Below are 22789 nucleotides of genomic sequence, written 5' to 3'. Positions count from 1 at the left end.
TTGGGGGGCTGTGGTTGTGGAGGTTCATATTCCAGAGTTTAGTATGTGCTGATTTATTTTTTTTTTTATAGTGAGGCGAAAGAGAGGAGAAGTTGCCGAAAGTCTGGATGACTTCAACGTCATGGTAATTCCCACCGACTTTCCAGAAAGTGAGGACTCCTATTTCGATTCCGGATCAGGGACGACAACCTCCAAAATGGCAGCAATCGGGACACAACAGCCGATAATGAGTTTAATGATAACACCAAGAATTTTTATGAGTGTGCGCACTGTGGAAAGAAGTTCTTGCAAAAGCGTTACCTCAGCATACATGAGAGAAGTCACACCGGGGAGAAGCCGTACCACTGCAATGATTGTGGAAAGTCATTTGCGTGTAAAGCGTATCTCCAGACACACAAGAAGATTCATGCCAGAGTGAAGCCATACTGCTGCAGTGAGTGCAGCAAAACATTCACACACAAGAGTTACCTTCGTCAGCATCAGAGCATTCACACCGGCGAGAAGCCGCACTGCTGCACCGATTGTGGAAAAGCGTTTGTGTGTAAGGCGTACCTCCAGACTCACCAGAAGACTCATTCCGGAGAGAAGCCGCACTGCTGCACGGAATGCGGGAAGCGTTTTATTCACAAGCGCCACTTCCTGGAGCACCTGAAGACGCACAGCGAAGACAAGCCATTTAGCTGCAGTGAGTGCGGGAAGAGTTTCACAGACAAAAGAGCCCTTCAGCACCACCAGAGGTGTCACACCGCCGAAAAGGCCTTCTTCTGCAAGGAGTGTGGAAAGACATTTGCCTACAAGAACAGCCTGAAATTCCACGAGCGAATTCACACCGGGGAGCGGCCGCACTGTTGTACGGAGTGTGGGAAGAGCTTCATTTGTAAAATCGACCATCAGCGACATCATCTGTCGCACACCGGCAAGAGACCCTACGGCTGCGTCGAATGCGGAAAGAGGTTCACAAAGAAAAGAACCCTTCAGCACCATCTGCGACTTCAACAAGATATTCAGCTGCAAGGAGTGCGGGAAGACCTTTGCCTATAAGTACAGGCTGAAGGGCCACCAGCAGATTCACAGCGGAGACAAACCCCATTCTTGTAGCGATTGTGGAAAGAGGTTCATACGTAAAAATGACCTCTTGCAGCATCAGAGAATCCACACTGGAGAGAAGCCACACAGTTGCCCCGTGTGTGGGAAATGCTTCTGAGTGGTTGGCGGACTGCAAGAGCATTTGGTGATTCACACCGGGAAGTATCCGTATTTCTGTAACCAGTGTGGGAAAAGGTTCAGACTGAATGGGAAACTTCAGCAGCAGCAGAGGATCCACAGAGGGAAGCTGCCATTTTGTTGCCAAGATTGCCGGTAGACCTTCATCTACAGCCGGTACCTTCAACACTACATGAAAATTCACACCGGGGAGAAGCCATACTCCTGCGTTCACTGCGGGAAGAAATTTACACACAAGTGTAATCTTCGGCGACATCAAGTCATCCACACAGGAGAGAAGCGATTCTTCTGCATGGACTGTGGGCAAGGATTCACATATAAAAGTACCCTGCAAGTCCACTAGATGATCCATACTGGTGAGAAGCCCTACTCTTGTTCCGATTGTGGGAAGAGATTCCGTGTATCAAACACTCTACTGAAGCACAGGAGAATCCATGCCAAGAACATGGCCTCAAATGAGGCAGAGAAGCTCGAATAGCTTGCAGGAGAGTGACTGCTCGATCTGTGTTATTGGCGTGACTCTTTGGGGGTTACTTGGACAAATCTGCAAGCTGTACAAGTGCCCACCCGAATGATCCGAGGCATCTTCTCTTTTCTCGTTTAAAGGGATTTCTTGGGTGGAGACCTCCCTCAGTAATCACTGAAGACCAGGGGCCTCGTGTATAATGCCATGCATAGAACTCACACTATAACATGGCGTAACCACAAAAGCGGGAATGTGCGTATGCACAGAAAAATGCACATGCAGGTATCTGTACGTACGCAAACTTCCACTTTCTTCCGCTACATAAATCCTGATCAGCGTGAAGAGTAACGCACGTGCACGCACCTGTTGTCCCGCCCCAACTCCTCCTAGATTTACGCCTCTTTGAATATGAAAATCAATATAAATAGCCCTTAAACTCAGCCTTCTGTGAAAAGACAATGGAAAAAGCATGGGGGGGAAATAGAAGAATTTCAGCGAATACCAAGTGGAGGCAAAGAAAAATGTACTATTTGTTGGTTTAAACATTGCTATAATCAACAAAAGGAAGTTGATTGAGTGACAGAGAGTGTTGGAGAAACTTGAAGCTCAAGTTCACAAAGTTGCACACTTCCCGAAATAAAAAAAAAGTTGTCACATATCAAAATCACCATTGTGGCACCCGGCTGGGGTTGTCGCCCGGCCAGGATGCCCAGGAGGACCGGAGGAGGGCTCATGCCTCCTCCAGAACACAAGGGGGCATCTGCCCTGGTTGCTTTGGGGGCCACGGGTACAGAGCTTGGAAGCTCTACCCTTTAGGGGCCCGTGGTCACCGCCAGGGGGCGCCCCGATGCCTTGGGAGCCCTGGACCTCAGCACTTCCGCCACACCCGGAAGTGCTGGAGGGAAGAGGATTGTGGACACCCGGAGGACTTCCGGATGTACCGCCAGAGCTTCTGCCACACAGGGTTGTGGCTATGGAAGCCCTCAGGATGCACCTGGAGTCCTTCCGGGGTGAATAAAAGGGGCCGCCTCCCTCCAGTCATTGGCAAGAGTCGGGAGGACTAGGATGAAGCTTGGTGGAGAGGAGTGGAGGCGGACCTGAGAGACTGAAGGCATTGTGTTGTGTGGCCAAGGACTAAGGGGTGATTGGTGCTGTGGCACCGGGTTGTGCTCACGATAAGTGTAAATAATAGTGGACAATAAACGTGTGGTGGACCGTCTGTCTGTGTCCGGGTCATCTTCCACACCATGAAATGCAGAGTCATAGCCCACCGTCTGAGTTTCATATGAAAGCTTATTAGGGTACAGAGAAAGAAACAATAGGCAGAGAGTGGGAAAAAAGGATGAAATTTCCACTTTGATCAAGTAGTTTATTTTGTCATTAAAGTAAAACATCAGAAACTTCATCTTAAAATCATTTAATTTACTAGTTTCTCAAATCCCATCGTAACTAAAGTAGCACATTAAATGCTTTGTTTTGTATTTGATCTTCTATGTGCTCAATGTTTGTGAATCACTACATGCTTACCGGCTTTCTCTTCCTCCAACAGGACACAAAATCCATTACATTTGTAATATTGCAAATCTCTGAATAATTAAAATACTGCGATGTTTACTTGATATCATTTTCATGATAGGAGTTTAAGCATGTTATTAAATATGGGAACACGGTGGCGCAGTGATTGTGTGTGACCTTCGATGAAATAATTTATTGCAGCAGTTCTGTCTCTTTCAAATGTACTAATCCCCAATTCCTGTCCTTACTTTTCTTTCTCCAAATACCCAATCGCCACTCAGTCAGCTCTGTAATAGACGTGAAGCTGTCTGTAAGTTTAGAACGACGATTCTTCAAAACTTTTAAGGAACATTGAACTTCACACCAGTCCCAGTGAAGTATGCAGTGCGAGGCAGGAACAATCCATGGACTGAGCGCCAGATCCTTGCTACCGTAGTGACACTGTGTCCTTTAATTATTAACAATATAGATTATTTAAATGAAGTTAAAGTTTTATCTGTATAATATAATAAACATATTTTGCTGCATTTCATCTTAAAAATGATATCGTCATCATATGTAAATACGCACTTTATAAAATGGCTCAGGTTGTGCAATATTATAACTGTAGTCAAGTATACAGTGAGGTGATTGTACTTATAAATCCAAACAGTTCTACTGATTGAGTGCGTTCAGAGCTCTTGAGATGAAACTCTTTCTGAACCACGAGGTCCGTACATGAAAGGTTTTGAAGTGTTTGCCGTGTGAGAAGCAGTTCAAATAGGAAGCATGGCTGAGGCAGCGTGTGCTTGATGCTGTATACTGATAATTCTTTTTATGATCAGCTGCTCCAAGTAGTGCAGTGAGAGTAATATGGAAAAAGATGATCTGCTGTGGCAACCTCTAATGGGAGCAGCTGAAAGAAAAAGATGATGCAGTGAGCGTAAAAACACTAAAGCAGTTATTGTATTTGGAATAGTTTGGCCATTCTGTGGACCATTATATTGTTACTGGTTAATTACAATCAGATGAATTAAACTAATAAACAATATACCGTTAATTTCAGTGTATTTATAAAGCCGCGTCATGGATGTGGATCTGAAAAAGAAAGGGTAACCACACAGGAACAGTAGCACTGCTTTGACGCTGGGTGTCACCAGTCTGCAAAACTGAGCAGAGAACTTGCATATGGGCTACTGTGGGAATGTGAGTGGCTTTAGGCCAAGTTTAAGTTTTATACATCGCGATTTGAGTGTGGAAACGTTCGTACGCAACATTTCTGTGCATACGCACCGTTTATACATGAGGCCCCAGGACATTTGTGACTACAGAGCTGTCAAAGATCACTTCGAGTTTATGGGTGAGCCCTGTGAACACTCCGACTACAAAAATGAAGAGGAAGTTTGTAATATATTTGGAGCGAACTTCCTGCTTTAACCGTCCTGCTTCTCTTAATTCTGTGCTTCGCCATTTCCTGTGCATGGAAAATCAAGACTGTGGTTTCAAGGAGGGTACTGGGATGGAAGTTTTGAAGACTTAACGTGAGTGTTCAGAGTCATCGCAAGTGTGCTGTTTCAGAAATATAAAGACTCTAAACGATGGCGGCGGTGTCTGGGATTGTTTTTGGAAAGGCGGAAACAAAACGGCTCACGACAAACAACCATAGAATAGAATAAAAAGTCATGCAGTTCAAGCGGAAACCTTGAGAACTTTTAAAAATGGCGTCTGGAGAAGATATTAGATAGCGTCACACTACACAACTTCAAGTCGGAGAGAACGTCACACTTAACTAGACTTGCTGGATCTGATGATGTTGAGTTTTATGACTTGAAATTATACATGATAACCATTAGACTGGTGTCACACTACACACGTCTGAGTCGGAGAACATGTCACACTACACAACTGGATTTACAGGACCTCATTGCTTTGAATTACAGTAATCCCTCACCTATCACGGGGGTTACGTTCCAGAGCCCCCCGCGATAGGTGAAAATCCGCGAAGTAGCGACCTATATTTATTTTATTATTTATACATATTTTAAGGCTTTATAAACCCTTCCCACACTCTTATAAACCTCTCTCACTCTCTTGTTAACCTTTCCCACGCTCTTATAAACACTTCCTATGCTCTTAAACACTTTCTACATTGTTAAACACCTCAGACCAACACTGCACACTGCACGCAGCGATCAGACGTCAATGTGTCTGCAGTCGCTTTGTGAAGGGGGCAGCTGAACTCACTCTGAGCAGAAATGGACTTTGTGCTGCTTCTGCCAAAATGCCTGCTTGTCGCTCTGCGCGTTCGGAAGGAGGAGTGTGTGTGTGTGTGTGTGTGTGTGTGTGTGTGGGTGGGTGGGTGTGTGAGAGCTGAACGCACCTTCGCTCAAACCCCCCCTCCCCGGAAGCACAGTACGCTCCTGCCACTTCGCTTTGTCAAGGGGGTGGGGAGCTGAATGAACGCTAAGGAGAAGTGGACTTTGTGCTGCTTGTCGCTCTGCGTGTCAATAATTTAAAAGCCTGTACATCACCAATTTTCCTGTCTCACTGTCTTGTCTTGCGTGAAGTTAAAATGTTTTATAATAGTGAGATGTTACTCATATCCTTAGCCCGACATCCACATATCATATGTGTTAACAAAGTGTGTTTTATAAGTTTACATGTGTTTAAAGCATGTGGGATGGGTATTTTAAGGCTTAAACTATAAAAATGTTTATTTATATGGTCTTTCTATATCGCGGATTTTCTCCTGTCGCTGATGGGTCTGGAACATAACTTCCGCGATAGGCGGGCAATCACTTGTATTTAAATACCCGCGAAGTCGTGAATCCACGAAAAGTGAACCGCGAAGTAGCGAGGGATTACTGTACAGGACTTGGAATCACAGGGAATGACCGTTAGGCTGACGTCACACTACACAACTTCAAGTTGGAGTGCATTTCAAATTTTAAAACTTTTAGTTGCTGTGCTTCTTTCCTTCATTACATGAATAGGACTGGTGCGGTATAATGGATGACATGACTCCTTCACAACATTTATATAAGGATTGCCATCTTACTGCATGTTGACATATCAATTAATGTGCTGCCTTTGGCCAACATCACGCTATAAGACTTCAAGTTGGGGAACATGTCTGACGACAACTGGACTTGCTATGTTTGGTCTCTGTGAGGAGGTTGGATTGCACGCCTAGGATTCACATAGGATTACGGTTTCCACGATTCCATCGCAAATTCTCAGCAGCTTTAAATTTCTGAATTATCACAAGTTCACTGTATTTTGACAGCTACTTAATGTCCTGTGTTAATTCAAATGTCATTCTACCCGATTTTGATGACTTTAATTGGTGGGCGTCTAACGACTAATGAATTCTATGACTCCTTCGTGACTTTTCTGCCCAGTTTCTAATTTTCTTTTTTTTTTTAATATTTTTATTTTATTAATTTTCATTGTAATCATTCCATACAAACAGATCAATTTATAACCCAACAAATTTGAAAACAAATCAAACCCCACCCCTGAGAAGGAGAGCTTAGCTAAAGGAAAATTTCTTTAAGCTTTTTAATAAGGCAACATTAGACAAAAGAAGGGGAGAAGTAAATATCTATATAAATAAGAGATGGAGAAGGGAGTTAAATGCAATAATAGTTAATTCTCTTATTCTAAAATAATATTGATTAAATCCTGCCAAGTTTTGAAAAAATTTTGTACAGATCCTCTAACTGAAAATTTGATTTTTTCCAATTTCAAATAATATAAAACATCGGTTTCCCACTGACTTATAAGAGGAGAATTAGGATTCTTCCAATTTAACAAAATAAGTCTGCGTGCCAAGAGTGTAGTGAATTCAATCACCGTTTGCTTGTCCTTCTCCAATTCAAGTCCATCTGGAAGGACACCAAACACAGCTGTTAGTGGGTTAGGAGGGATTGTGACCCCAAGGCTGTCTGAGAGGCACTTAAAAATTTTTGTCCAAAATGATGTTAGTTTGGTGCAGGCCCAGAACATGTGACCCAGTGAGGCAGGAGCTTGGTTGCAGCGCTCGCAGGTTGGATCCTGGCCTGGAAACATTTTGGACAGTTTTAAGCGAGACAGATGAGCTCGATATATAATTTTTAGTTGAATAATTCTATGCTTTGCGCATATAGAACTCGAGTGAATTCTCTGCTTTGCTACCTTCCACTCCTTTTCTGATATATTGATTAAGAGATCTTCTTCCCAATGTCCTCTTGGATCTTTGAAAGGTAATTTTCTAACCTTTTCAGACTCATTGTATTTTGACACCAATTACTATGATGTCTGATTCTGGCATTACACTGCTGACGTCAAGTCAGAGAGCATGTCACACTTAACAGCTACACCTACTGGGTCTCATTTCCTTAAAGGCATCTGATCTTACGATTAGGAGTCACCATAAATGACCATTAGGCCAGTGTCACACTATATGACTTTGAGTTGGATGGCATGTCACACTTAACAACTACGGTTGGTGGATCTCGTTGCCTTGAAAATCTCAGATTACACATCTCTGAATGTCACGGTCTTACTGATGACGTGACTCTCTTGTGACTTTTCTCACACCTTCTAATTTCCAACATATTGTGAGTTTTCTGCATTTTGACAGCCACTTCAAATGCGGCCGTAAGCCAATGTCACACTATGAGACTTTGTCTCAATTTGGGACTTCAGTTGCAACACTTTGTTGCTTTGAGAATGTCGCATCTCACAAGTACCAATGTCAGGAGATCATGAGTCACATGACACCCTTGTGATACTTCTGCTCACCTTCCAGTTTCCACAGTATCTCTATCTTGTTGACAGCCAGTTATCATACTGGAACGAGCTGGTGTCACAGTATACAGACTCGAAGTTGGACAGCGTGTGACGCTCAATGACTGTGGTAGCTGTGTCTCATTGCCTACAATGGAATTAGAATTTGCAGGGAGTGAAGGGTTACATGACTCGTTCACAACTTCTCAGCACAGTTTCAGATTCCCTTTTGCACCATATCAGAGGGAATCAAAAAGTAAAGTCAACTTCCCCTTTAACATCGGTGCCCATGAGCAGTCCTATCACTTCTCCACGTGGTCTTCCTATCAGTTGTACCACTTCCACTAAATTCTTCATTCCTCGGTAGAATAAGAACCTTTCTGGTTGGCCCCAAATCCAGGTCAACACCGTATCCTTAATCTTATAAGACCCCAATCCCTGACGCGGTCAAGTCAAATCCACACTGAGACGCTGCTCTCCACCTGACGGAGTTGAACTTCTCTTTGACATCAATGGTGACTCCTCCACCCTGCTGGTTTTTCCAGCCTTTCCTGACTAATGTGTACGCGTCATGGTGGTACACCTGCCCGACTCTGCTCTGAATAATTTCTAAATTTATATTTATTTTTTGGGCTGATTTCTTTATCCTAATTTGTGATACAATTTGTTCCATTTCAGTTCTCACAGAGAAGACCACACCTATGAATTTATGTCCTGGTGAGTCCCATGGGGATGTCGCACTACACAGGCTGGAAGTCATCGGTGTGTTTGCTTCAACTCTCCATGAGTTGTAAATAAAGGTGATGGCTGAAAAGTCGTTTAGTGTGACGTGTAGCCAACTGAATGATCTCGATGTCCTGAGCGTCTCCTCTTGTTTGTCAAACTTCATTTGTTGTAAGAACACACAAGGACTAGGGGGGCACCTGAGGGGGGTAAATCTCAACAAGATACCAGCCAATGACGTTAGAGATGTCATCGGAGGAGCACACCTGAAAAATGACAAACCTTCTTTTCCCACATCGTGATTTGCTTCACCCTTCACATCCAACGCCAGTCTGATCTCTAATATCAATGCAGTTATATTGGGACAAATCTTCATTTATGTAAGTCTACGGACACATTTTGTGATCTCCTCTGAAATCGTTTACCACCCTCAGATCTTTTTTTTGCCCCTCACTACATAAAGACTTTTTTAAAATCGATTTTCTTCTACAGGACTGGAGCGATTCTGTAATTAGCGTCGTTTTACTGCCGTTCTTGTTTATCAGGTGTGACATCACGGCAGGATTTATACATTACAGTGCTGTGTTTGTTTTGTTTACCATAATAGCGGTTTGTTATCTTTACTTATCAATACAATACCCTTTACCGATTTACTTCCTTGGCTTACAGTCTGATTTTTTTTTTTTCATCGTTGTTTGCTAATCGATCTTTTGTGTTCCAGTGATCGACGGGTTCGCCAAATGAGTCTGAAGTGTGTTCAGGCTGATGGAGTCACAGAAGAGGTTTACCGGAGAGTGTTGTGAATTTGACAGATTTGCATAACAAAAGGTAAAGAAAAACAAGACTGGGAATGAAGAGCTGAAGGGTCAAGACCAAGAAGTCGAGATACGTGAGGCTGAATCCTGACTATTTAATATCCTTCTCTTATCTCACTAGTAACTCATTTGTTAATTTACACTCCATGTCGTATCCACTTTACATTTCTGACATTGTCCTTCAGCTATGACTGGCATTAAGGCTGTGGGTGAGGAATGCAGGAGTAGAAAAGAGCCAGCTGATGATGATGATGGAAGGGGCCCAAATATCTGTGAAGGAGGTGATGAAGAACCATCTACTGATGGAGGTGAAGGTTGTGGATGTCGATGAACGAGAGAATGCAGGTCTGGCTGGTGATGAAGGTTAATGTGTGCATAACCAGGAAGAAGGCCATAATGGCCGACTGCTGTGAGGAGGTAAAGTAGGTGATGGAGGTGGAGGTGTCAACTTCATGGGGGTCTGTTGATGAGGGGGCTGTCAGCATGGGTGCTGTTGGATGATGTGGCATAGACCTGGCCTGGCTTGACTGAGGACTGGTGGATTTACAAGGCATTGAGACCCCTTCACTTTATTGAGTTGGAGATTTCATTCGTTTCATTTCAATCAACACTCAACAACCCATAATACCAAAGTGGAAACGTGTCCTCAGAAAGGTTTGAACATTTATTAAATAAAATCAAACACATTCCTAGAATTATTCAGACCCTTAATTGTGGTACTCATGTGGTGCTCAGGTCCCTCCTGTTTGCTTAGAGTCTCCTTGAGATGTTTCCAGACCTCGATTGAAGTCCACCTGTGAATTCACTGGACATCTTACCAGAATGTGATCTTGGTGGAAGTCTACAGAGAGTTCTTTGGACCTCATGCATTGTGATTTGTAGAACCTTCTAGACATAGAAACATGACTGGCTTTCTAAACGACGGCCACTCAATTCAGTGGTGAACTCCACTCAAGTTCTGGACAAGTCTCAAGCTGACAGAATGGACCAGAGTGCAGATCAGAGAGACACAAGAAAGGTCTAAATATGAGTAAGAGGGAGAGATTTTAGTTTGTGATTTTTAGTTAATTTATTAACCTTTCTGTTAACACGTCTTCACTTTATCATGATGAGTTATTAAATGTTGATTCATTGGGCAAAAATGGGAAATTCATCCAAAAAAAATTAATTCCACAAGAAAGTGTGTAGAAAGAGTCTGAAGACTTTGTCACTTCACTGTATTTTGAGATATGAAACTTAATTGTGAGGCGGTATGGTGGCACAGCACAGCGCTGCTGCATTCCAACAGTCCTCATCTCCACCCTGATTATTAGAGACCTTCACATTGTGACAATCGCTCCTCGTTGGTGGGTTAAAAATCAGCCGCTGGTTATGTCCACCAACTCCTGTTCTTCTGCTGCACTGTTTGTCAGGTTAGCTCAGTTCATATTTACTATTTATTTTATAGTGCCTTTTGTCACTACAGACATTTGTAGCATTTTACATTCCAACAGATGGTGCGTCATTTTACTACTAAAAATATTTGTGATGCCCCATTTGTGCCATCTGTTGAAATGACAGAGACATAGCAGCTGGATAGACACACAGACTGACACTTGTCCTTTTATTAAAGTGCATGAACTCTGTTCTTGTATTTAAATTGCACTTCACATCTCTCTGCATAAAGAATTTCTTGAAGTCTGACATTAACAAGTCAGTAAGTTTACAATCAAACTGGGAAATTCAAAATGATGTTTTAAACCTGAAAAGAGTCGATAACATCTCATGACGTGACTCAGAGCTACAGAGTTACTGAGCACCAGTCTTGCTGACCGGGCTGCCAGGAGAAGCTCCTCAAGACCCGCTATTTGATTGAGCGGGATTCTTTCTTTCTTTCTTTCTTTCTTTCTTTCTTTCTTTCTTTCTTTCTTTCTTTCTTTCTTTCTTTCTTTCTTTCTTTCTTTCTTGCTGTCGTAATTGCCTTAGTCTCAAGCTTATTTAGTGTTCTGTTCCTGCCTTGTCTGTTTACATGTTTACCACTCAATCCTTATTGTACGTAGCGTCTTCAGTCATTCAGTCTTCTCCAACCGGCTATATCTGAACACAGGGTCACGGGGGTCTGCTGGAGCCAATTCCAGCCAACACAGTGAGCAAGGCAGGATATGTAACGTCTTTCTTTTACTAATTTTATGAATGACACTCATGATGTCAGACTACTCGAGACGACATGCGGCCTTTCCTACTTTTCCCATTACTGTATTTAAAAACTCTTGCAGATCTCGGCCTAGCCACAAGATGGCAGCAGCGCACCACTGCCATTTGGTATCCGTCAATAAGGGCGCGCACATAAATAATTATTTGCGTGCGCTTTTATTCTCCGCGCCCAATTGAGGTCGCCCTTTTGAAGGTCGCCTTTTTGTGCGCGCCCTTATTGAATAGAGCCCTGCCATTTAATCGCAAGCAAGGCGGACACAACAGAGCCGCTCGAGGGGTGTCAGGTTCAGCCGGCCGACTGGCCACGAGGAGCTCCGTCACAAGTAGGCGCTTCATTGCTCAGCTGTCAGACTGTCAAACCTGCACAGCAGGAGGCGGCGGTGAGCACAACGACATGAACTCGTGAGGGTCTGCGCAGATTCTCTGATCTTCGTCTCACTTTTCTTGTGTCACATGCCCAAGTACCCCTCATTGTGGGACGCGGTCGGGGTCGTGTCTGCACGCACACTCACATAAATGACGAGTGTTGCTGAGAGATATAAACACGTGTGTATAAATATATGTGCGAATATCTAGAGTGTTGATTCTCGCAGCCCATATCGATATTGACAGACCTGAGTGGTTAAGGGCAGGGCTAAGGGCGGGATAAATGTCAATCAAAGTCACCGTCAGCGAATCATCTTCTTGCTGTCACCGCCCGCCTACTCTGCTCCAGTGTGCGGCATTAGCCTTTTAAATAATCCGCAGGTAATTTAGGCGCTGGAACGGCGCTCCGCCTTCACCCCCCACCTCCCCGCAGTGCGCGCTCCCGCTGATCTCAAAGCGCGGCCCCGGACTAAACCAGTCGGGCATTCCGTGAAGCGCGCGTGTCACACTGAGACTTAGCGGAGTGAGCCTCACGGGAATAGCCGTCTGCTTACAGTGGAGGCTCAGTCGGTGCTGCGATCTCAAAGTGTCCGCCTTTAACACAAGACGGGCTGAGACAGTCCACGGTTATGTGCGCACACTCGGGAGATTTAAGGAGCGCCGGGAAACGGTCAAGGAGAACATCAGTGATGGAGACACCGAGGAGAGAGCGACATCTACAGAGGGAGCGTCTGTGACTATTATGGGATGGCTTGGGAAGAGAAAGTCGGCTGAACAAGAAGGAGAACTTGAGCTGGACTAGTGGCGCAAATCTGTAAGAACTTGAGCTGCTGAATAATCGCCGATAACGCGTTAAAATATCTGCGATCAAAATATTTTTGATTACATCTCGTCTGAAGAAAGGGCCTGAGTTGGCTCGAAACTTTGCATTTTATAATTTTTTTTGTTAGCCAATTAAAGGTGTCATTTTACTTGACTTCTCACTACTTAACACAATCCCCAAATCTGTTAATTGAATCCAGTTAAATTGACTGCGAGTCTCACGTTGCTAAAGAAGCAGAACTAAATTAAATGCAAGTCTGTTAATAGTAATAGCAGGTCACTGGCACTTGATCGTTATTATTATATTATATGACTTATCATCTCATAATTATATGACTTGCTACCTCATTATTACGACTAAGTTTGACTAATATGACGGTACACCCCCCTCTAGTGGGCATAGTGGAGAATTGCAGGTCTCTTTAGTTTTTGAACTCCAAGTTCCTCCCAGTTGGCGCCCAGTGGAGTCAACGCCACCTCCTTGGAGCTCCAGGGTGGAGGGTCCGGGCTGCAGAGATGCACACTTGGTGTCGATTGAAGCAAGTCTGAATATCAGCTGCTGCCCTTCGAGAGGTGACTGAAGTAGCCGTCTCTTCTTATTGCTAATCCACATCTGAGCAGAACTACAGCAGCTTTGACTCCTCATATAATATCAGCAGTGCGTACAAAATTCAAGCAGACATCACTTGAATATTATGGTGGAATAAAACTAAAAGTGTTTAAGAAGAGTACCTGATAGTTTAATGTCAGGATTTATTAGCAGCTGATATTGAAAGTGTGGGGTCAGACTGCAGTCACAGGGACCACTCACCTCGTCACAGCAGACTTTCATGTGTCACATGGACACACACGGGGACAAATACACACAGCAGGACACAAACACTCAGACTGGGGAGCAACGCTCATCTATCTGCCTCAATAATTAGCTTCATTTCAGCAAATGGAAGAATGAAACATTCATATAGCATCACCATATTATTTCCTGCATTCTCCATTTTCTTTAAAATTATATATTTTTTATAACTTTTTGCTCTTTATTACAAAACTACCAGTGCTACATGTCTAAGATGGGTTGAATTCTAAGTAATCAACGTAGATCTCAGTGTTAATGTTTGCAGTGCACCATCTGTGGGAATGTATTTTGAAATGCATGTGATAATAAAATGAAATGCAGTTATTATTCCAACAGATGGTGTATCACAAATGTTTGTAGTAGTACAGTGCATTAATACAAATGTTTGTGATGTGCCATCTGTTGGAATGACAAATCCAATGCTTATGTCTCTGTTATATGCCATTCTATTTGCAGAGCTGAAGCACAACAAACTGCCACAGGTCTGGACCAGCAGTTGTGTGCCAGCAGGGAGGTTTACAGGCTGGTATGGTGCCCACTAATCACACTCACACTAACACACATTCTGTCATTAAACTGCTGGCCGATATCAGTGGTGACGTCAGGTACTGCGGCTCTGTAACTGGATGATGTTGATTAGCATGGGAGTCATAAAAGCAGAGCTAATGTTTGTGAGGCGCCATCTGTTGGAAAGACAGAGACAAAGTGACTGGACAGATACACAGACAAACACACAGACACTTGTCCTTTTATTAAAGAGGATTAATCATAAACAAGAAGTCCTAATATCATCAGAACATTCAAAATATGAGATATGATCAGAGGAATTTACAAATCAAAAATTTCCAAATGATCATATGTGACAAATAACAGTCGTCCATATTTCTTTTTTTAGTGTGTGTTTTGATCTTTTTCGATTAATAAGCAATTCAAATTTTACAAACTGTGAAGCATTAACAGGCCATTTTTCTCTGTGAATGTAACACCTAATCATAATTAACTAAAGATTAATCTAAAATAAGTATTCTTTTACACATTAATTATTTTATAAACCAAACTGTCCTTCAAGGTGATGTCAATATTCTGAATATTTTGGAGATCTCACCAAACACTTCACATCCTAACTTCTCATGTGTTTAATATGCAGAGAGGCCACAAGAGGGAGCAGTTTGGCTCCAGAAGAATCAGCTGATGTCACAGCCCTGAAAGTCACAGGAATGTCACTAAGGTGCAAGTCACATGACCAGCGTCTGAGTTGACAGCACATGATGAGGGCCACAGGAGCTGACGTGGAGTCGATTATCAGTGACTGGCGATGTGTCCAGTGTGCTTATCGACTTTTAAATAACATTTTGCCCTGAATGTGCCCACCTGCCCACCCTGCTGACTGACATTTCCATTTCATTAATCCTGAGCTCAAAAAGCCCTCAAGGTCAGCAGGAGACGACCTCAACCAACACAAACATCAGACGACAGGACAACATGGCTGTCAGCCTGTAGAGTTTGAACGACTGCCAGTGTGCAGCTGTGACGAGGACCTGAGTGACCAGACAGACCAGTGGCTTTATGAGGTGACACAGTGGGGACTGAAGCAATAGCTGAGGTGACAGGAGAGAGAAGAGGGCAGCAGGGCTTAGGTCAGCAGTGAAGAGCTCATCGGGTGACAACCTGTCTGATGAGCAAGTGCTTATAGAATCAGACGTCAGTCACACATCGTTTGATCAACGAGGAATACAATCTGTAATCACAGGACGGCCATCAGTGTGTGACAAGTCAAAGAGGAGAAAATCAGGAGGGAGGAATAAATCTGACAATCAAACAAGTGACACACTCGTCTGACTCACTCTGTCTCAGGTCACTCATCTCACCCTTTATCACCCTGACACTCTTCTCTATCATCCTCACCCCTCACTCTTTATTCACCTTCTCCTCTTCCTTTTAACCCGTCAGGCTCCATGAAGATGACAGATTTAGAAGTCATAGTCGCCATCTGTTGGTGAGGCCTGTAATACACAGTGGGGGGGTTGTCAGCCTGGGCCTTCATTGGCTTCTTCACACAGACTGATGTTAGGAGACACGCCGCTCATTGAGGGGTCCTGAGGGAATTGTAAATTAATCCGGGAATGTGTGTGTCAGTGGAAAGATGAAAGTGTCCCCAAGTGTCACATCTGATTGTCACTTTGAACACCGACAGTGACGGTGAAGTAAGTCAGCTGACTTGTCTCCTTGAGGTTGGGTGACAGTGGGAACAACAAGGAGGAGGTGCAGTTTAATGTCTAACGTGACACCAAGTGACTCAGTTAAACACCAAACTCCATCAGTATGGCCGACATGTGACTGAGTGGTGAGTCCTCGTCTTTAGACATTCACAGTGAATTCATTCAGAGGTGACAGACCACCGGAGTAACTAATAGAGGGGCAGACAATGTCTGTTCAGAGGCCAGCACTCCTGTCACTTCTGTCACTCTGTGCTCCTAAATAGTCACTGGAATGAGGCTCTGGATACTGAGACAGGTCTGTGGTCCTGCTGGAGCAGCACTACTGAAAGGCGCTGTATAGACTGACTTAACAGGTGACATTCAGTGACACTCAGAGGACACAGCAGTTGGGGTGTCAGCCTGAAGAACATGTGGCTGTGAATGAACAGTGACCCCTGCTGGTCAGACTGGTATTTGCAGGTCTTAGGTGTCTCCGCCCCTCACTATGATAAACACACCTGATTGGCTACTCAGACCCAATAATAATGGAGACCCTGACAGCCGCACTCGCCCCTCATTCTCATCCACAAATTCACTCACAGAGGTGCTGCCCCCCCCCCCCCCCCCCCCACCTATAGTGTAAAATTAATTTGGACCCCAAACTGCAAACACAAAGACACCTGAGTTTGTGGGGACATCAAGTGACCCGTGGAGGGTACTGGTCAGTGGTCACATGGTGTCAGATGGCTGATTGTTACACTGCAGTGAAGACCAAACCTAAACCCTGGATAGAGGGGCTCAGTGAAGGAGGTGTTGAACCTGTGCAGGAGGGTCATTGTGTGTGAGACGCTATAAAATGACAGAGAGCCAGCAGGCCAGTCCAGATACACACCTATTCTGGGGCTGTAGGGGGCGCTGATTACAGTCTGCTTGTTATTGTGCCACACAGAGTACTGGGAATGAGACCAGTCCAAACACCAGGACTTGTCGTTGTTTCCAATGTGGCACTCCACGCTCCCTCCTTTCCTGCTCAGTCCTTTATATGCGACTCCAATCACCATGAAATCTCCACTGCACTTCACCTCCCAGTAACAGCGAGTCCCAGTCAGAGCCTCTCTGCACAGAACTTGAGACCAGCAGTCAAATCTGTCAGGATGATCGGGATATTCAGTCACTGTCCCCTCACATGTCACCTTCTTGTTTCCTTCAGACAGACGGAGGACTCTGTGTGCCGTGTTGATGTCCAGTGTGAGGGGACAGAAGTCTGAAAGGAGAGAAAAGAAAACGAGTGAAGAAATCTGGGAGTGTGTAACGGGACTGGGGGCGGAGCACAACACAGACAATTAACAAGAGCCAATCAGGAGCTGCGCTGACCAGACACTAATAGTAAAGAGCTCATCTGATTGGACAGAATCTGTGCGGATTACAAATTAAATCATAAAAAGACAACAACAGTCAAGAAGATATTGACAAGAGTTTAGACAAATAGATTGAAAACAAATATTGAGAATGTAATAAAAGAAGAGCAGACATGTGTGGTACAGCGGAGAAGTGCAGCAGATAACCGGTGTGTCTTAAGAGACTGTATTAATGTCAGGAGAGAGAGAAACCTGCATGTCGCAATATTACATTTAGATTTGGAGAAAGCATTTGATAGAATTGCACAGAAATATATGTGGAAGATACTCCAAAAAATGGGAGTTCATGAAGGTTTACTGGACTGGATAAAAGTAGTCGATAAAGATATACGAAGTCAGATAAAAGTAAATAACAAACTAACAGAGGAGATACAGGAGAAATGTGGAGTAAGACAAGGGTGTCCATTGTCAGCAGTGCTGTTTATTCTGTGTATAGAGCCCTTATTAAATAAAATTAGGAGGGACACAAATATAAGAGGAGTTGAAGTACCAGGAAGGGGGGGACAACAAATAAAAGTGTTTCCATATATGGATGACATAACAATAATAGTCAGAGATACATGGAGTATAAATAAAGTAACAGAACATACAGAAGTGTTTATGGAGGGGGTCAGGTTCAACTTTACACCTCAATAAGAGGGAATGGAAAGAAAAACCACAAGGAAGAATAAGGTTATGAAATGTGGAGAAAGTATTAGGGATAAGATTTGGAGACGAGAGTACGGAGAGGATGGAGTGGAAAGAAATGGAAAAAAGATCAACAAACAAACAGAGTTTGGAGGATAAGGAACTTGTCAATGGAAGGGAAGATATTGGTGATGAAGGCAGTTATAATCCAAAACTATCATACTTAGCAAAGGGTTTTAACACCAAAGAAAATATTAAGAAGAATTATAAGAACGTGTTTTGTGTTTCTATGAGCGTCAAAATGTGAAAAACTGGCAAAGAGGAAGGTAATGAAAAGGAGAGAAAATGGAGGGAAAGAGGATCTGAATATAGAAAGGGAGTTGGCTTTAAGACACACAGCAACTGTTGTTAATATGGCGTTAAATAAAACGGGGAAATTAGCGGACATGATCAGATATCTGCTAGGCACAGAATTGAGAAAAGCAAAATTATTAAAAAGACAAATAGCAGAGCCATTGCCTTTAATATGCCAAAAAATTATAAAACAATAGTAACATTTGTTAAAAGATATTCATGGGAGGAAGGAAATAACAATATTTTGGAAAAGAAAAAAGACCTAAAAAAATATAAAGGAAAAGACGAAACGGTACTAAAAATCCAAAAGCTCACTGAAGAGCAAGCAAGAAAAGTGTGGCAGCAAAATGAGACAAAGAATTAACAAATAAACAAAAAGACCTCAGGTGGGTGACATTACATGAAATCCTACCGACGCAGGCGGCCATGTACAAAAGGAGAGTCACGAAAAGTTCAATATGTCCGAGGGAGAACTGCTGAGAGGTGGAAACACCAGAGCATGTGTTTAGGAACTGCAAAAAGACACAAGATGTGTGGAATGAGGGGTTAAAGGAATGGAAAGGGAGGACAGGAAAAGAGGGGATGACAAAAGAAGGAGTGTTGTATGGTTAGTAGGGAAGGAGTTAAATGTAAAAATGTCAATAAGGGAATGGAAAATGATGAAAATAATAAAATAAAATATGTGGTGGTGGAGGAATGAACTGGGGATTCATAACAGGAAAATAACAATACAGACATTGTACAGAAATGTGAAAAGGAAGGAGTGGAAGAAAGGAGGATTAAAGAAGGACAAGGAAACAAATGGCCTTAAAAAAGGTAAAGACCTCAAAAATAGAATTAAAGGTGGGGATAAAAAGGGGGAAAAATAAAAAGTGTCACGGTGGTGAAATGGTGACGGGTGACAGTGAATTAGCAATGTGACAGACTGTGTGTGTGTGCTCAAAGCTAAGAGACTGAAAAGAAAAAGGAAATGAAGTGAAAGGGGACAAGAAAATAGTGTTAGTGGTAAGTAATGGAATTTAGACAACGTAAAAAACAAAAATAACAACAGACAACAAAGAGAAAGGCAGGCAAGTCAGTCATCTGAAAGTCATCTGAGTCGTCAGAAATGATAAGAAACAACATGAGGTCACCACTGAGGTCAAAGGTCTAATGGACTGTCCACACTGACCGCTGGCTTTATTAAATGACATGTTTTATTGTCACAGTCCACCTCTTAAATTTAAAATCAATCCACTGTCACACTTCACAACCACATCAATTATTTGTGTAAAAGCTGCAATCAGTATTTACTGTTTATAATCTATCTATCTATCTATCTATCTATCTATCTATCTATCTATCTATCTATCTATCTATCTATCTATCTATCTATCTATCTATCTATCTATCTATCTATCTATTATATAGTGCCTTTCGCATCTGTCATTGTCTCTCTCTTTCTTTCTTTTCTGTGTTTCCTGTCATCTCTTTTTATTATTTGACTGTCATTCTTCTCCAAGGTGACTCCCATCATCTCAGATTCCATTGTTTCCTTTTCTTTTCTTTGTCCAATCAGAGCCCAGGCAGGTGAAGTGACTTGTTGAGGTCACACAGTGGTGTCAGTAGTGGGATTTGAACCCACAAACTCAGTGTTTGAACGCCAAAGTCTTCACCACCACACCACACTCCATTTTCTCCACCATTTAAACTCTCCATCTTTTCACTTGGAGGTTCAGCTTTACTCTGGTGGTCTCATCAGGGAGGTCGGCTACAGTTCTATGAACCCCCATACATCTTGAGAATATTAGCAGTTGTATTCACTGGGACATGAAACTCTGTGGAGGTGGTCTTGTAGTCTTCACCTTGACCACCTTTGGCTGTGACCTTCTTCATCTCCTCCTCATCTCTTGTCCTCGTTCAGTGTGAGGCCCACAAGGACACAACACAGCAGACTGAGGACTTGACTGAGTGACTGAAGACCCCGGTGACACTCATTAGAGGAATCAGTCAGCTTGAGATGTCACCTCAGTCCAGTGAGGTCTTTAAACTTCTAAGGACCCCCAATAATTTTCTCTGCCATTTCATTTGTTTTAATGTTTAAAATTTGTGAAGTCGAGAACTCAAAACAAAGTGTCTGCTCTGTGGAGTAAAGAATGGAGGATGACGAGGACTTTTGTCAGCTTTAACTTATTTCACATACAATTGAGCTTCATTTTTAAACTAATACTGTGTCTGTATATACAGTCGTGTGAAAAAGTAAGTGCACCCCATGACGTGGATTTTATTTTTTTCTTTTCCATTTTGAACATTTCTGACACATCAAGACTCGGGTTCAACAGATGGCTTTGGTGATTCATTGTCTGATTCTCTCTATCCCATAATGCATCAGTCACAGGACCCCCATCACTCTCAGCCCCTCAGTCACACAACACTCAGACTTTCATATCCTAAGCTTGTCCTGCTCTATTAAAACTTCAATGATTTTTATTGTGATGATCCATTCAGTCAAAGCACAAACTCACATTTTAAAAAGTCGTCTCTGCTCTGAGGTTCAGGAGGCTGGAGGGTGAAAACTGGAGCTTCATGAGCTGAAAATAAAAAGAAAAGAGAAGAAGAATGGAAACTGTGAAGATGGCATTGTGGGATCTTAGTTTAGTTCTTAAACACGTATTACAAATGCAGAGGAGTTCAAATAAAACATTTATAAAATATACAAGGGCTGGCAAATTAGGAAAAATGTCGATCTGAATATTGATATTAATAATAAATATACAGGGAGTCAGAGAGTATTGAGACCCCCTCACTTTCTGCACACTTTACCGTGTTGTTGATTTAATTTTAAATGGATTAATGTGCCTTTGTGCTCATCAGTCTACACTCAGTAACCATAATGACAAAGTGAGCGCAGGTCTTCAGAAAGGTCTGCACATTTATTACAAATCAAAACTGAAACGTCTCCTTCCTAGAAGTATTCAGACACTTAATTTAGGTCTTTGTGGAAGCCCCTTTGGTGGTCTTCATGACTAAGTGTCACTACAAGCTTTGCTCTCCTGTATTTGGCCAGTTGATCCCATTCTTCCTGGCAGATCCTCTCAAACTCCATTAGATTTCAAGGTAAGTGTCTGTGAACTGCCATCTTCAGGTCTCTCCTGTTCTGTGGGGTCTCAATCTGGTCACTCAAGGACACTCAGATTTGTCACAAAGCCACTCCAGAGTTGTGTTGGATGTGGTCTTCAGGTCGTTGATCCATCGCCCAGTCTGAGGTCACAGGTTTTTTTTAAGGTCCTCTTAGTATTTGACTGCACTTCTCCTTCTCTCAGTTCTGACCTGTCACTCTGTCCCCATAGCCTGGTGCTGTCACCGCCATCTTCACTGTAGAGATGGCATTAGGCAGGTGGTGAGCAGTACCTGGTCCTCTCCAGATATCCTGCTCGGTCTTCTGTCTAAAGAGTTCAATGTTTGTCTCATCAGATCTTTGAATCTTTCCCTTGATGCTCTCAGGCTCTCATTTGTCTTTTACTTGAGAGTATCTTCTGCCTGGCCACTCCACCATAAACACTTGATTTGTGGAGCTCTGCTGAGATGGCCGTCATACCAACAGTTTCATCTCAGCAGAGGACTTCTGAAGTTTTTTTGCAGTGACAAATTAGGTTTTTGGTCACCTCCTTGGCCAAGGTCCTTCCTTCCCAGTTATTTAGACTGGCCATCTCTCGAAAGTCTCCTGTTGGTTCCAAACTCCTTCCATTTCCCAATTCTTCAGGGTGCTGTGCTGCTGGGACCACTCAGAGCTTTACAAATGGCTTTCTTTCTTTGCTCTGCTCTACTCCTTACCACAATTTGATCACAGAGGTCTACAGAGGGTCCCTTGAACCCCATGTCTTGGTGTTTGTCCGGACATACAATGTCATAAATATACTGTATTTTATACATAGTGACAAGCAGGTACAGTAGTGGACATCTTCAGAGATCCATCTAGTTAAGAAATCCCACCCTGAGTCGAGAGGGTGCTGCTCCTGCTAATGTCATCACTTCAATGAGTTCACAGGCCACAAGACCAGTGACGTCACTTCCACAGCCCAGTAATTAAGCTCCGCCTCTTCTGTGACACCACTATAAAATGTCACCAGAAGTGGGTGTTCATTACAGATCTGTGACTGATGAAGACAGAGCTCCGACTCACAAGTGACTTTAACTTGACAGCCTTTGATTGCAGCAGACGTCATCATTGTTCTCCATCTTTGTGCTTTTTATTTCATCTTCATCATTAAACGGGGTATTTCAGGGTGGTACCCCAACTCTTTGTGCCCACTCTCTCTGCTTATTTTCACAATACACACATACAGTATATGTCTAATGTGGTGGACGGCCGGGATGGACCCTGTGCTCTTGGCTGCTTGAACTTAGTTTTTGTTTAAACAAATCGCTGTCTTTATGTGTAAACGAACTTAATTAATAATTTATAAAGTGTGTTTTACTCTGTGGCT

At 43.0% G+C, this 22789-nt stretch overlaps 1 protein-coding gene across 1 annotated transcript in view; it reads left to right on the top strand.

Moving 5' to 3' along the window:
- The window catches only part of LOC114643414 (uncharacterized), a 1023859-nt gene that overhangs the window by 116102 nt on the left and 884968 nt on the right, over positions 1 to 22789 (top strand). The window lies entirely within an intron of this gene.

This window comes from Erpetoichthys calabaricus, chromosome 5 (assembly GCF_900747795.2).
Source record: "Erpetoichthys calabaricus chromosome 5, fErpCal1.3, whole genome shotgun sequence".
NCBI classification, from domain to species: Eukaryota; Metazoa; Chordata; class Cladistia; order Polypteriformes; family Polypteridae; genus Erpetoichthys; species Erpetoichthys calabaricus.
This window is presented reverse-complemented; position numbering and strand designations above follow the sequence as displayed.